This window comes from Phaseolus vulgaris, chromosome 9 (assembly GCF_051622355.1).
Source record: "Phaseolus vulgaris cultivar YP4 chromosome 9, ASM5162235v1, whole genome shotgun sequence".
Lineage (NCBI taxonomy): Eukaryota > Viridiplantae > Streptophyta > Magnoliopsida > Fabales > Fabaceae > Phaseolus > Phaseolus vulgaris.
Genome location: NC_143506.1, coordinates 17,763,899 through 17,781,500, shown reverse-complemented (window position 1 = coordinate 17,781,500; position 17,602 = coordinate 17,763,899). Strand labels below are relative to the sequence as shown.

Below are 17,602 nucleotides of genomic sequence, written 5' to 3'. Positions count from 1 at the left end.
TGAACAAACCCTACAAATAGAAACAGACTAGTATTGGAGGGTGGGGGTCGACCATTATACGATTCAACGCTTTGCGGCTATTCTAAATTGTGATGTGATGAATATTCCTTTCAAATACCTTGGGATACCGGTCGGGGATGTCATAGGAAGGAAGTGTTTTGGGATGGGGTGGTGGAAAGAATAAAGAGTAGATTGGGAAGATGGAAAGGTAGGATTATCTCGATGACCGGGAGGATTTGTCTAATCAAGTCGGTTCTTTCACCTATCCCTTTGTTTTATTTTTCTATGTTCAAAATACCTTCGGTTGTGGCGAAGAAGATCGTGAAACTGCAGAGGAACTTTTTGTTGGGATGGAGGTTTGATGGGCGAAAGATTGCATGGATGTCCTGGGAAAAGGTTTGTGAACCTTTAAAGGTTTGTGTCCTTGTTGGGGAAATGGATTTGGAGGTTGGGTTCTTCCAAAGGTGGTTTGTGGAAGGAGGTGTTAGATTCCAAGTATGGAGGCTGGAGAAGCCTGGAAGTGTCCAACACAAACAAGGAAGTGTGGGGGATGAAGGAATGGGGTGATAGTTTCGAAGATTGCTTTAAGTGGGAACTCGGTAATGGGAAGGGTATTAAGTTCTGGGAAGATAGATGTGTAGGGAATGTCGCCTTGAAAGGAAAATTCCCGAGATTTTTCTCATTGTGTGGTGATAAAGATATTTTTTTGGAGGGTTGTGGGAATTAAGTCGATGTTGTTTGGAGGTGGAATTTAGTGTGGCGAAGAAGTTTGTTTGACTGGGAGATGGTTCAGGTGCGTCATCTGCTCAAGGAGATAAATGGGTTTAGCCTTATTTTGGGTTCTGCTGACTCTTGGTCTTGGAAAAATGGTACGTCTTTAAATTTTTCGGTTAATTCTCCTTATGGTATTGTCAGGGGGAAAAGAATAGGGGAGTAACCGTTTTCTTACAAACTTTTTTGGAGTTTAAAGGCCTTGCCCGCGGCCCAGGTGTTGGCATGGAGGGTGTTGGAAAACAAGATTGCTACTAAAGTTAATTTGGTTAGGCGTGGAGTTGCGGTTCAAAGTATTCTCTGTTGTCTATGTGGTGCACATGAGGAATCTACCAATCATCTGTTTTTTGGTTGTAGAATAGCTTGGCTAGTCTGGAATCAATGCTTTACATGGTTAGGTTTGGTGTCGGTTACCCCTCTTGATTCCTTCTCACATTTCATTCAGTTCTCTATTTATAATGCATCTACATTTGTTAACTCTGTTTTAGGGTGTATGGATTGTTGTGGTAAGAGAGATTTGGAGCCACAGGAATAAGGTCATCTTCAGTGGTGGAGTGGTGGATCATTTAGAAATATTCTCTTTGGCTCAATTAAAGGTTTGGTCTTGGGTTACTTCTAAGAATCACATTGCTCAATTTTCTTTCTCTGAATGGTGCCTTGCTCCTTTACCTTGTCTAAATATGATGTAATTTATTTTACTTTGATAGTCTTTGGTCGGATGTTTACGTGGGGTGGTGTATGGTGGTTGGTGATGTTGATGTTGTTTTGCTTTGCCAGGTTGGGTTCCTAGTGTAGTTGATTTAAGTAGAGTTAGGTGTTTGTTATTTTATGATAGGTGGTGGTTTCGCTCTTCCTGTTGGGAGTGGTCTGTAAGGTTTGGTTTGCTTTTGTCTACTGTTTTGTATAAGGGTTGAATCACTCCTGAAGTGGTTCTATTTATTCATTCTTTCTTGCTGATAAAAAAAACAGATTTTTGGTATGAGGAGTACATCCATAAAGAGAAACAAACTCTACAAATAAAAACAAACCCTACAAATAAACACCTTTGTAAGAAAAAATTGATTAGTCAACAAAAATTGAGAAGGTGACGTATCATCTCTCAATAAAACCTTCATCACACAACTTGTAACTTTTTTTTGTCCTTTCATAAATCATGCACACATGACTACACCATTTTAAACTATCTTTGACTCATCCGGCCAATAAATCACAGTATCACGCTACTGATAGCTTATGGAATGAATAAATGAATGACCATGTAAACAGTGTTGCACAGACCAAAGATTTGTGAGTTCCAAAATTCTATATGACCGATTAGGTCTGGATACATAATCAATCCTAGTTAAGATGATTAAGGTTACACCTACTCATGTGCTTTTTTTTATACGAGAAAAACAATAATTATGAACAAATTAATTAATATATTATTAAAAAAGAAATATGAGAATTTGATAGAATAAATGAATAATTGTAATATTAAATGATATAGTATGTTTTTTTCTAATTTATTGCAATTAATTTCATAATTTAATTTATGTTGTGGATGGAAGAAAGAATTAATTGAATTCTATCTCATTTTATTTAGCAAGCAGTCAAATATCTTATCTTATTTAAAATTCTACATATTTCTTACTGAATGGTTATTTTCTGTTTTTTACATATTTACAAGTGATAATGGATTTTAAAAATGTTCTTTTAGGGATGTTAAAAACATTACAAACAATTATTTGACATTCTAATAACATTAAATAAAGTTTATTATTTTAGTTGATATATATATATATATATTTAACTTTCACCTAATATTTTTCTGAATTATAGAAGAGTTTAGTTAATATGATAATTTAAAGTGAATTTATGTCTCTTACCCATGAGAGTAAACATTCAAAAGAATTTTACTTAACTTTGTTTTGTTTTTATATTTTTAACAATGATTTTACAATAATTATGGTAGGAATACACATCCTTATTATAATAATAACATCATGCACTATGTTGCACAGGATAAAGAAAATAAAAAAAAAAATAAGAATTCATCTTTTCTTATAATATTTCTATAAGAGTTTATCATTCTTTTATGTATAAAAGAAAATAAAAAAAAAGAGTACATACATTATTTATATTTTTATATATTTAACTAATTTTTAATATTTAAAATATTTTTTCATTTAGTTTAGCATAAAAAGAATATAATTAAATAAATGATATTTTATTATTATATGGAATTCTTTATCTTCAATTATATTAAATTTTTATTTATGTTATTAAAAAATATTAAAAAACATTTAAATAAATAATAGTTGCACACGTGTAACTTACTTATTTATATTTAAAGTACTTATTATTAATGGTTACATTTTTATTATAATAAAATAAATAATATAAATAATTATTTATAAATAAATAAATTTTATTTTGTATTTATTTATGATTTTCTGTTTCCAACAATCTTCATTTTCTGTTATTTTTTTTTTTAAATAAATAAGAGTATCACGTTTGGTGGAATGAATAAATGAATAACCATGTAAAGAGTGCTGCAAAGACCACCAAAGTATCACGCTGATATTGGAATCAATCAATAACCATGTAAAGAGTGTCGCGCACAGACCACGAGCGCCGTATCAAAGCATTTGAGCAGTTTTCCTGTCGCAAAGCCAACCAAGAAAACCAATGGCGAAGTTCTTCCCTTTATATTGTTTGAATTATAGAAGAGTTTAGCGAATACAATAATTTAAATAATTTATATCTCTTACCTACTTAATGATAGTGAACATTAACAGAATTTTACTTAACTTTGTTTTGTTTTATGTTTTTAACAACATACATTGAATTTACTTATTTATATTTTAAATATTTATTATTAATAGTTAGATTTTTATTCTAATAAATAAATAGTATAAATTATTATTTGTAAATAAATAAATTTTATTTATACTATTCATCTTTTCCAATTTCAAACCATCTTCATCTCCCTTTCTGTTATTTTTTTTTTATTTCTCATATTTCTGTCCAAATAAAATATGTAAGCAAATATATTAATTGTATTAAAATATATTGTATAAAAAAACATAGTTAGTTAAATAGAAATCATGATATTAAAAAAATAATGATACTAAACAATTAAATATTTAGTTTTTATTTTTCACACAATTTTCTTTATCAACTTATTTCGTTTTTACTTTTTCTCCTTTCAAATATCTTATCTTATCTTATTTAAAATTCTACATATTTCTTACTGAATGGTTATTTTTTGTTTTTTACATATTTACAAGTGATAATGAATTTTAGAAAAGTTCTTTTTAGGAATGTTAAAAACATTACAAACAATTATTTAACATTAAATAAAGTTTATTATTTTAGTTGATATATATATATATATATATATTTATTTATTTATTTATTTATTTAACTTTTAACCTAATATTTTTTTGAATTATAGAAGAGTTTAGTTAATACGATAATTTAAAGTGAATTTATATCTCTTACCCATGAGAGTTAACATTCAAAAGAATTTTACTTAACTTTGTTTTGTTTTATATTTTTAACAACGATTTTACAATAATTCTTGTAGGAATACACATCCTTATTACAATAATAACATCATCCACTATTTTGCACAAGATAAAGAAAATAAAAAAAATAAAAATTCATCTTTTCTTATAATTTTTTTATAAGAGTTTATCATTCCTTTATGTATAAAAGAAAATAAAAAACAATAAATGCATTATTTATATTTTTATATATTTAACTATTTTTTTAATATTTAAAATATTTTCATTACGTTTAACATAAAAAGGACATAATTAAATAAATGATATTTTATTATTATATGAAATTCTTTATCTTCAATTATATTGAATTTTTATCTTATTTTAAGAGAATAAAATAATAATTTACTAATGATTCAAAGGACAACCCAACAAGAAATCAAGAAATAAACTATAAATTGTGTTGTTAAAAAATATTAAAAAACATTTAAATAAATAATAGTTGCACACGTGTGCATGTATTTTAACTTACTTATTTATATTTAAAATATTTATTATTAATGGTTACATTTTTATTATAATAAAATAAATAATATAAATAATTATTTATAAATAAATAAATTTTATTTTGTATTTATTTATGATTTTCTGTTTCCAACAATCTTCAATTTCTGTTATTTTTTTTTTTAAATAAATAAGAGTATCACGTTTGGTGGAATGAATAAATGAATAACCATGTAAAGAGTGCTGCAAAGACCACCAAAGTATCACGCTGATATTGGAATCAATCAATAACCATGTAAAGAGTGTCGCGCACAGACCACGAGCGCCGTATCAAAGCATTTGAGCAGTTTTCCTGTCGCAAAGCCAACCAAGAAAACCAATGGCGAAGTTCTTCCCTTTATATTGTTTGAATTATAGAAGAGTTTAGCGAATACAATAATTTAAATAATTTATATCTCTTACCTACTTAATGATAGTGAACATTAACAGAATTTTACTTAACTTTGTTTTGTTTTATGTTTTTAACAACATACATTGAATTTACTTATTTATATTTTAAATATTTATTATTAATAGTTAGATTTTTATTCTAATAAATAAATAGTATAAATTATTATTTGTAAATAAATAAATTTTATTTATACTATTCATCTTTTCCAATTTCAAACCATCTTCATCTCCCTTTCTGTTATTTTTTTTTTATTTCTCATATTTCTGTCCAAATAAAATATGTAAGCAAATATATTAATTGTATTAAAATATATTGTATAAAAAAACATAGTTAGTTAAATAGAAATCATGATATTAAAAAAATAATGATACTAAACAATTAAATATTTAGTTTTTATTTTTCACACAATTTTCTTTATCAACTTATTTCGTTTTTACTTTTTCTCCTTTCAAATATCTTATCTTATCTTATTTAAAATTCTACATATTTCTTACTGAATGGTTATTTTTTGTTTTTTACATATTTACAAGTGATAATGAATTTTAGAAAAGTTCTTTTTAGGAATGTTAAAAACATTACAAACAATTATTTAACATTAAATAAAGTTTATTATTTTAGTTGATATATATATATATATATATATATATATTTATTTATTTATTTAACTTTTAACCTAATATTTTTTTGAATTATAGAAGAGTTTAGTTAATACGATAATTTAAAGTGAATTTATATCTCTTACCCATGAGAGTTAACATTCAAAAGAATTTTACTTAACTTTGTTTTGTTTTATATTTTTAACAACGATTTTACAATAATTCTTGTAGGAATACACATCCTTATTACAATAATAACATCATCCACTATTTTGCACAAGATAAAGAAAATAAAAAAAATAAAAATTCATCTTTTCTTATAATTTTTTTATAAGAGTTTATCATTCCTTTATGTATAAAAGAAAATAAAAAACAATAAATGCATTATTTATATTTTTATATATTTAACTATTTTTTTAATATTTAAAATATTTTCATTACGTTTAACATAAAAAGGACATAATTAAATAAATGATATTTTATTATTATATGAAATTCTTTATCTTCAATTATATTGAATTTTTATCTTATTTTAAGAGAATAAAATAATAATTTACTAATGATTCAAAGGACAACCCAACAAGAAATCAAGAAATAAACTATAAATTGTGTTGTTAAAAAATATTAAAAAACATTTAAATAAATAATAGTTGCACACGTGTGCATGTATTTTAACTTACTTATTTATATTTAAAATATTTATTATTAATGGTTACATTTTTATTATAATAAAATAAATAATATAAATAATTATTTATAAATAAATAAATTTTATTTTGTATTTATTTATGATTTTCTGTTTCCAACCATCTTCATTTTCTGTTATTTTTTTTTTAAATAAATAAGAGTATCACGTTTGGTGGAATGAATAAATGAATAACCATGTAAAGAGTGCTGCAAAGACCACCAAAGTATCACGCTGATATTGGAATCAATCAATAACCATGTAAAGAGTGTCGCGCACAGACCACGAGCGCCGTATCAAAGCATTTGAGCAGTTTTCCTGTCGCAAAGCCAACCAAGAAAACCAATGGCGAAGTTCTTCCCTTTATATTGTTTGAATTATAGAAGAGTTTAGCGAATACGATAATTTAAATAATTTATATCTCTTACCCACTTAATGATACTGAACATTAAAAGAATTTTACTTAACTTTGTTTTGTTTTATGTTTTTAACAACATACATTGAATAATATTATCATTTTTATTATTATTAATAATAATATAGATATTATTATTAATAATATAGATATTAGTAGTATTAATAATAATATAAATATTATTAGTATTATTGGTAATATAAATATTAGTAATATTATTAATATCATATATGATATTAATATTATTAATATCATTAATATTATAAATATTGTTAACATTATTAATATTATTAAATATTATTAATATTAATAAATATTATTAATATTAAAAAAATATTAATATTATAAACATTATTAATATTATAAATATTATAAAAATTATTAATATTAATAATATTATTAAATACTGTTTTAAGAAGTATTTATAATATTATTAAATATTATTAATATTATAAATATTATAAATATAATAAATATTATAAATATTATAAATATTATGAATATTATAAATATTATGAATATTATAAATATTATGAATATTATGAATATTATAAATATTATAAATATTATGAATATTATGAATATTATAAATATTATGAATATTATAAATATTATGAATATTATGAATATTATAAATATTATAAATATTATGAATATTGTAAATATTATAAATATTATAAATATTATAAATATTATAAATATTATGAATATTATGAATATTATGAATATTATGAATATTATAAATATTATGAATATTATAAATATTATGAATATTATGAATATTATGAATATTATGAATATTATGAATATTATGAATATTATAAATATTATGAATATTATGAATATTATGTATATTATGAATATTATGAATATTATGAATATTATAAATATTATAAATATTATGAATATTATAAATATTATAAATATTATAAATATTATAAATATTATGAATATTATAAATTATAATAATATTATTAATATCAATAAAAATATTTTAATTATTATTATTAATATTAACATAATTACTCCTAATATTAATATTAATAAAATATTATACTAATAATAATTAATATTATTATTATTATTCGTAATATTAATATTGTTATTATTAATATTAACTCCTTTACATACCTTTTTAATCTCAAGAAAAATTAAAACTATGCATGTAAAGACTATGAGAAATTAAACATGCATGTAAAGACTATATAATTAAAAATGACATGTATTAGAACTGTAAATAAAGTTTATATATAATTATAAAGATCAAATGAGAAATTAAACTTTAATATAATATCAACTTTAACATATTATATATTTTTCATCTAATATATGTTCATGTTATATATATTGTGTTGTTTGAAAATATTAAAAATCATTTGAATAAATAATATTTTGTTTTTAATCTTTCCAACAAATAAGTTGATATTTGCACATATACATGAACATCTCTTTCAATTTATTTATTTATATTTAAAATATTTTATTATTAATGATTACATTTTTATTATAATAAAATAAGTAAATAATATAAATTCTTAATTGTAAATAAATAAATTTTATTTTGTATTTATTCATCCGTTTCTATTTCAAACCATCTTTATAATCATTTTCTTTCGGTTATTTTTTTTCATATTTCTGTCTAAAGAAAACTTGAGATAATATATTAAATATCCTAAAATATATTGTATAAAAAATATAATTAATCAAATAGAAATCACAATATTAAAAAATTAATAATATTAAACAAGTAAATAATTAATTTATATTTTCCACAATATTTTCTTTATCAACAGATTTATTTTCTTACTTTTTCTCCTTTCAAAATCAATTAAGACACAAATATAAACATATACTTAATAAAATTATTATAAATATTATAAACATTATAAATATCATAAATATTATAAATTATCATATTTACTAAACTCTTATATAATTCAAACAATATATATAACATCATATTTATATATAAACTTTCTTTATAGTCAAATTACATGTCATTTTTAAGTCTTTAGTCTTTACATGCATAATTTTAATCTTTTTTGGAATAAAAAATTGTATGAAAAAGAGTTAAAAAGGGTGATTTAAGTTTACGTACTAAAAATAATGTTTATATGATTATTGATTGATTTATTGATTCTAGTATCAGCGTGGATATTTTGGTGTCTCTGTAGCACTATTTACATGGTCATTCATTTATTTATTCCATAAGCTATCACTAAGCGTGATACTGTGATTTATTTTAACAAAATAACAGAAAATGAAGATGGTTTGAAACAGAGAATGATGAATGAGTACAAAATAAAATTTATTTATTTACAAATAATAATTTATATTATTTATTTATTTTATTATAATAAAAATGTAATCACTAATAATAAGTATTTTAAATATAAATAAGTAAGTTAAAATACATATCATGTACACGTGTGCAAGTATTATTTATTTTAATATTTTTTAATAACACAATTTATAGTTTATTTCACAAACAAACTTTAACCTATCTCAATCCAAATATAATTCACTTTCTTTACATTTTTCTTTCAAATTTTCCAACTTTCACTTTCTCAAATTTTTTATTTTCATTTTTTAATCAAAAACGACTTTAAGTTCACATTTGTTAGTTTCAGATATAAATATTGTAAACAAATATTGTAAATATTGTAAATAAATATTGTTAATATTGTAAGTAAATATTGTAAATATTGTAAACAAATATTGTAAATATTGTAAACAAATATTGTTAATATTGTAAGTAAATATTGTAAAACATGGTAAATATTGTTACCATTGTAAAATTGACATTGTAAATATTGTAAACATTATAATATTTACTAAAGTCTTCTATAATTCAAACAATATATATAACATCATATTTATATATAACTTTCTTTATAGTTCAATTACATGTCCTTTTTAAGTCTTTAGTCTTTACATGAATAATTTTAATCTTTATTGAGATTAAAAATGTATACAAAGGAGTCAAAAGGGGTGATTTAAGTATACGTACTAAAAGATAATGTTTACATAGTTATTGATTGATTTATTGATTCCAGTATCAACGTGGATACTTTGTTACTTTGTTTTGTGTAGCACTGTTTACATTGTCATCCATTTATTCATTCTATAAGCTATCACCAAGCGTGATACTGTGATTTATTTAAAAAAAGTAACAGAAAATGAAGATTGTTTGCAACAGAAAATGATGAATGAGTACAAATTTATAGTCCAATTACATGTTCTTTTTAAGTCTTTAGTATTTGCATGAATAATTTTAATCTTTATTGAGATTAAAAATGTATACAAAGGAGTCAAAAGGGGTGATTTAAGTATACGTACTCAAAGATAATGTTTACATGGTTATTGATTGATTTATTGATTCCAGTATCAACGTGGATACTTTGTTTATAATGTTTACAATGTTTACAACATTTACTATTTACAATATTTATATCTGAAACTAACAAATGTGAACTTAAAGTTGTTTTTTTATTGAAAAATGAAAATAAAAAAATTTGAGAAAGTGAAAGTTGGAAAATTTGAAAGGAAAATGTAAAGAAAGTGAATTATATTTTAGATATGTTAAAGTTTGTTTGTGAAATAAACTATAAATTGTGTTATTAAAAAATATTAAAAAACATTTAAATAAATAATACTTGCACACGTGTAAATGATAATGTATTTTAACTTACTTATTTATATTTAAAATACTTATTATTAATAGTTACATTTTTATTATAATAAAATAAATAATAAATAAATAAATAATATAAATTATTATTTATAAATAAATAAATTTTATTTTGTACTCATTCATCATTTTTTTGTTTCAAACAATCTTCATTTTCTGTTATTTTACACTTGGTGATAGCTTATGGAATGAATAAATGAATGACCATGTAAACAATGGTACAGAGACAAAAATATTCATGCTGATACTGGAATCAATAAATCAATCAATAACCATGTAAACATTATTTTTCAGTACGTATACTTAAATCACCCCTTTTAACTCCTTTTCATACATTTTTTATCTCAAGAAAGATTAAAATTATGCAGGTAAAAACTTAAGACTTAAAAATGAGATGTAATAGAACTATAAAGAAAGTTTATATATAAATATGATGTTATATATATTGTTTGAATTATATAAGAGTTTAGTAATATTTATAATATGTTTATAATATTTATAATATATTTATATATGTTTATAATATTTATCATATTTATAATATATTTATATATGTTTATAATATTTATAATATTTATAATATATTTATAATATTTGTAATATTTGTAATATTTATAATATTTATATCTGAAACTAACAAATGTGAACTTAAAGTTGTTTTTGATTGAAAAATGGAAATAAAAAAATTTGAGAAAGTGAAAGTTGGAAAATTTGAAAGAAAAATGTAAAGAAAGTGAATTATATTTGGATTGAGATATGTTAAAGTTTGTTTGTGAAATAAACTATAAATTGTGTTATTAAAAAACATTTAAATAAATAATACTTGCACACGTGTACATAATCATGTATTTTAACTTACTTATTTATATTTAAAATACTTATTATTAATGGTTACATTTTTATTATAATAAAATAAATAATTAATAAATAAATAATATAAATTATTATTTGTAAATAAATAAATTTTATTTTGTACTCTTCATCATTTTCTATTTCAAACCATCTTCATTTTCTGTTATTTTTTAAAAAATAAATCACAGTATCACGTGATAGCTTATGGAATAAATAAATAAATGACCATGTAAAGAGTGCTACACAGACCAAAATATCCATGCTGATACTGGAATCAATAACCATGTAAACATTATTTTTTAGTACATATACTTAAATCATCCCTTTTAACTCCTTTTCATACAATTTTTTATTCCAAGAAAGATTAAAATTATGCATGTAAAGACTAAAGACTTAAAAATGACATGTAATTGGAATATAAAGAAAGTTTATATATAAATTTGATGTTATATATATTGTTTGAATTATATAAGAGTTTAGTAAATATGATAATTTATAATATTTATAATGTTTATAATATTTATAATATTTATAATAATTTTATTAAGTATATGTTTATATTTGTGTCTTAATTGATTTTGAAAGGAGAAAAAGTAAAAAAATAAATATGTTGATAAAGAAAATCATATGGAAAACATAAATTAATTATTTAATTGTTTAATATTATTAATTTTTTAATATTTTGATTTATATTTAATTAATTATATTCTTTATACAATATATTTTAGGATATTTAATATATTATCTCAAGTTTTCTTTAGACAGAAATATGAGAAATTAAAAAAAAAAAATAACCGAAAGGAAATAATTATAAAGATGGTTTGAAATAGAAACGAACGAATGAATACAAAATAAAATTTATTTATTTACAATTAAGAATTTATATTATTTACTTATTTTATTATTATAAAAATATAATTATTAATAATAAAATGTTTTAAATATAAATAAATAAGTTGAAAGAGATGTCCATGTATATGTGTAAATATCAACTTATTTGTTGGAAAGATTTAAAACAAGTATTATTTATTTAAATAATTTTTAATATTTTCAAACAACACAATATACATGAACCTATTAGGTGAAAGGTATATAATATGTTAAAGTTGATATTATATTAAAGTTTAATTTCTCATTTTTGATCTTTATAATTATATATAAACTTTATTTATAGTTCTAATACATGTCATTTTTAATTATATAGTCTTTACATGTATAGTCTTTACATACATAGTCTTTACATGCATAGTTTTAATATTAATAATATTTATTAATATTAATAATATTTAATAATATTTAATAATATTAACAATATTTAATAATATTAACAATATTTAATAATATTAACAATATTTAATAATATTAATAATATTAACAATATTTAATAATATTAATAATATTAACAATATTAACAATATTTAATAATATTAATAATGTTAACAATATTTATAATATTAATGATATAAATAATATTAAAAATATTTATATTATAAATACTATTAATATCATATATGATATTAATAATATTACTAATATTTATATTACCAATATTACCAATAATATTTATAATAATACTAATAATGTTTATACCAATAATAACCAATAATACTAATAATATTTATATTATTAATAATACTACTAATATCTATATTATTATTAATACTAATAATATCTATATTATTAATTTTAATATTTATATTATTTATAATAATATCTATATTATTAATAATAATAATAAAAATGATAATATTATAAAAGAACTTGTTTGTGGTTAAGCTTTTTTGTTCCTCAAAGAACTTGTGTTGTATGTAATAACAAATTTGATTGTAATGTGGATATTATGAAATCTATATGGATCTTTTGATAGTTCTCTTCAAATATCTTAATATCTACTTCACTCAATTTCAGTGTTTTTGGTCAGGATATGACAATAACTGACTCACAACACCGACTGCATACCACAAAAGAATAAGACACTCTTCTCATTCTTTATTTTATTCTTCACTGGTCAGACATTGCATTGTGTTCAGCAAGTGGAACACTAACACGTTTTTTCTTATCCACATTAAATCTCTTGAGAACTTTCTCAATGTATTTCTATTGTGACATTCATATCAATTTTTTGAAATAATCTTTGATCACCTTCCCAAGGACATGATTTTCAGGATTAAGTCTTTCGTGACAAAAAAACTTTTTTAAATATTTTTTAACATGAAAAAACCTATTAACTTGAGAATTTATTATATATTCGTTTTTTTTTTTAATTTCTCACATCTTTAAGTGTAATATATTAAGTGTCTTAAAATATATTACATAATAAAAATTATTAGTTAAATATAAATTACAATATTAAAATTTGAATGAAGAAAAATCATTAATATTTTAAAAGTCTTAAAAATTTCATTCATAATCAATCAAATTTATTAAGTATGTTTATGTTTTTGTCTTTATTGATTTTGAAAGGAGAAAAAGTAAAAAAGAAATAAGTTGATAAAGAAAATTGTGTGAAAAATAAAAATTAAATATTTAATTGTTTAGTATCATTAGTTTTTTAATATCATGATTTCAATTTAACTAACTATATTTTTTTATACAATATATTTTAATACAATTAATATATTTGCTTACGTATTTTATTTGGACAGAAATATGAGAAATAAAAAAAAATTAACAGAAAGGGAGATGAAGATGGTTTGAAATTGGAAAGGATGAATGAGTACAAAATAAATTTTATTTATTTACAAATAATAATTTATACTATTTATTTATTAGAATAAAAATCTAACCATGTTTTATACTAAACTTAACGAAAATATTTTAAATATTAAAAAATATTTAAATATATAAAAATAAAAATTATGAAAACTAATAAATAATGCATGCATGAAGGAATGATAAACTCTTATAGAAAGATTATATAAGTAAAGATGAACTTTTTTTTATGTTTTTTCTCTTGTGCAAAATAGTACATGATGTTATTATTGTAATGAGGACGTGTTTTCCTATAAGAATTATTGTAAATTCAATGTATGTTGTTAAAAATATAAAATAAAACAAAGTTAAGTAATTTTTTTTTTTTGAATATTTACTATTCATTGAGTGGATAAGAGATATAAATTTACTTATAGAAAGATTTAAAACAAGTGTTATTTATTTGAATGTTTTTTAATATTTTCAAACAAAAAAAATTATAGTTTATTTCTTGTTGCGTTGTCCTTTGAATCATTATTAAATTTTATTTTATTCTCTTAAAATAAGATAAAAATTTAATATAATTTAAGATAAAGAAATCCATATAATAATAAAAATATCATTTATTTAATTATGTCTTTTTTTTTATGTTAAACTTAAAAAAATACTTGAATACATAAAAAAAAATATAATGAAAACTAATAAATAATGCATGCACTATTTTTTTTTCTTTTCTTTTATATAGTGATAAACTCTTATAGAAAGATTATAAGAAAAGACAAACTCTTATTATTGTCATGATATCATTATTGTAATGAGGATGTGTTTTCCTAAAAGATATAAATTTACTTTAAATTATCATATTTACTGAACTCTTCTATAATTCAAACAAATATATATAACATGAATATATATTAGATGAAAGTTATATATTATATTAAAGTTATGATATTATATTATAGTTTAATTTCTCATTTGTTCTTTATAATTATATATAAACTTTCTTTATAGTCCTATTACATGTCATCTCTAATTTTTTAGTATTTACATGCATAGTTTTAATCTTTATTGAAATTAAAAATGTATCTAAAGAAGTTAAAATGGGTGATTTAAGTATACATACTAAAAGATAATGTTTTTGTAAATATAGGAATCAAATGAATAATTAAACCTATATTTAAACCTATATGATCAATCAGAGTGACTACAAGATGCAATTTGGCTTAATATAGTATAAACTTTCAGGATATTGCTGTAGTTTATGCTGTTATGACTACAAGATCAATTGATATGGATTGGAAAATGAGGACACTTCGTGTTTTGCCAATGTTTCTTGTGTCTGCACTGGCATCTGCTGCCAGCATTTATAAGCTTCACAAGGATGTGTAAATATTTTAAGCTTTATAGTTAACATGCATCACATTTTTATCTATATTTAATAATCAAAGTTTTGTGTGGTCAACAGTAATTGAGTATGAAGTGTCATTTATGTTTATGGGATTTTAAAGTTTTTGTTATAAGTCCAGGATTGATGTAATTGGGTGGTACTCATTGATCTAATTCATCTCTGCCATTAGAATTTTGTCCAATAAAATAACATGAGAATATTTTCAATTAAAATAGGATGACAAGTTTCAAAGTGAGTTTAAGTAAAACTTGTTGATACACTTCTGTGTCAATGCCTTCAATAATTGATAGAGCCAGTGTAAAAGTGTGTAGTTTAGTACTTCCTAAGTGAATGCTTTTTTATGAAATAATGCCTTATATTCTTCATGCTGTCGTATTCATAGCTCCATGCAAATACTGATCACAGTAGTATTTAAAGTTCATTAGAAGTTCCTGCAGTTCATGTAATCATAATGTTGAAACGTTTCTAATGAAACTTGTCTAAATACAGATGCATGATGGAGCAGCATTTGATACTAATAAGTAATTTCTCACTGGTAATAATTAGTTTCCATGACATTCAACACCCATGTTTCTATTTTCCTGAAGAATCAATAATGTCAGCATGTGAATAAAGTCATGTGACTGAGTGCTGTAAAGGTTCATTTATTTAATTGATTTTAAGCTGTTGTGTCAATGTGTAACTCTATAGTGCATTAGTGAAGAGCAGCCCTTGATGGTATTCATTTGTATGTATGTTAATACTATTGTGTGTTATGCTTGTGATCTATTCAGAGATATGATCCAGACCCAGCTGCAAAAGCAGCTGCTGCAACTGTTTTAGCATCTAAGGTGGGTGCAGATTCTGATTTGAGAGTGTATCTGGTAGATGAACTCAATTGCCGTGTTCCAATAGAGAAGAGCAATGATGTTGAACTTATGCAGTCCTCTGGACTTGGAAATGGGAGGCAAGTTCAATCTAGATGCACTAGTCCAAGGGCATGCAGGCACACCAAATCCTGGTGATGAACCTGTTGTTGTTGAACACCACCAACCTCAAAGTTCAAACACACAAGATGGTGGATGGATTGCAAGAATTGCAGCTTTGCTTGTGGGTGAGGATCCAGCACAGTCTGATGCCCTTTTGCATTAGATCATGTTGATGTGTATTTTTATCTATTATTATTTTCTTTGAGGTCTATCTCGGAAGGAGGATTTCCCATTTATCACACTGTCATGCCCTAAACAAACCTAAGCAAGTGGATGAGCCTATCTCTGGTGGTCTTACTTCTCCAAACACGGGACTCTCAAAAAACAGACAATAGTGTCAGTGATGCATTTAAGAATATTAGGGTTTCTGCAGCCGAGAGTGTAATCACAGGCTGTAGTCCTGGAAGTGCTTCTAGCTCTGAGATTGGGGAAGTAACAGAAGGGGCAAATATGGATGAGAAAGTTTATTAAAACAACGGCTCTTTTTATGATCCAGCTGTTGGGATCACATGTCTCCACACAAACTAGGGATCACATGTCTCCACACAAACTAGCCGTTGGTTTTCTTGGTTTGCTTTGCCAAAGGAAAACTGCTCAAATGCTTTGATACTGCTCGTGGTCTGTGCACGGCACTTTTTACATGGTTATTCATTGATTCCAGCGTGGATACTTTGATGGTCTTTGCAGCACTCTTTACATGGTTATTCATTCCACCAAGCGTGATACTCTTATTTATTTTAAAACAAGAATAACAGAAAATAAGATTGTTGGAAATAAAAAATCATAAATAAGTACAAAATAAAATTTATTTATTTACAAATAATTATTTATATTATTTATTTTATTATAATAAAAATGTAACCATTAATAATAAGTACTTTAAATATAAATAAGTAAGTTAAAATACATGCGCGTGTGCAACTATTATTTATTTAAATGTTTTTTAATAATTTTTAACAACACAATTTATAGTTTATTTCTTTATTTCTTGTTGCCTTCTCCTTTGAATCATTAGTAAATTATTATTTTATTCTCTTAAAATAAGATAAAAATTTAATATAATTGAAGATAAAAAATTTCAT

At 22.3% G+C, this 17,602-nt stretch overlaps 1 pseudogene; it reads left to right on the top strand.

Annotated features, from left to right (window-relative positions):
• The first annotated feature begins 222 nt into the window (after nt 1-222).
• Nucleotides 223-16,991, top strand: LOC137822254 (uncharacterized protein At2g24330-like; annotated as a pseudogene).
• The last annotated feature ends 611 nt before the right edge of the window (nt 16,992-17,602 follow it).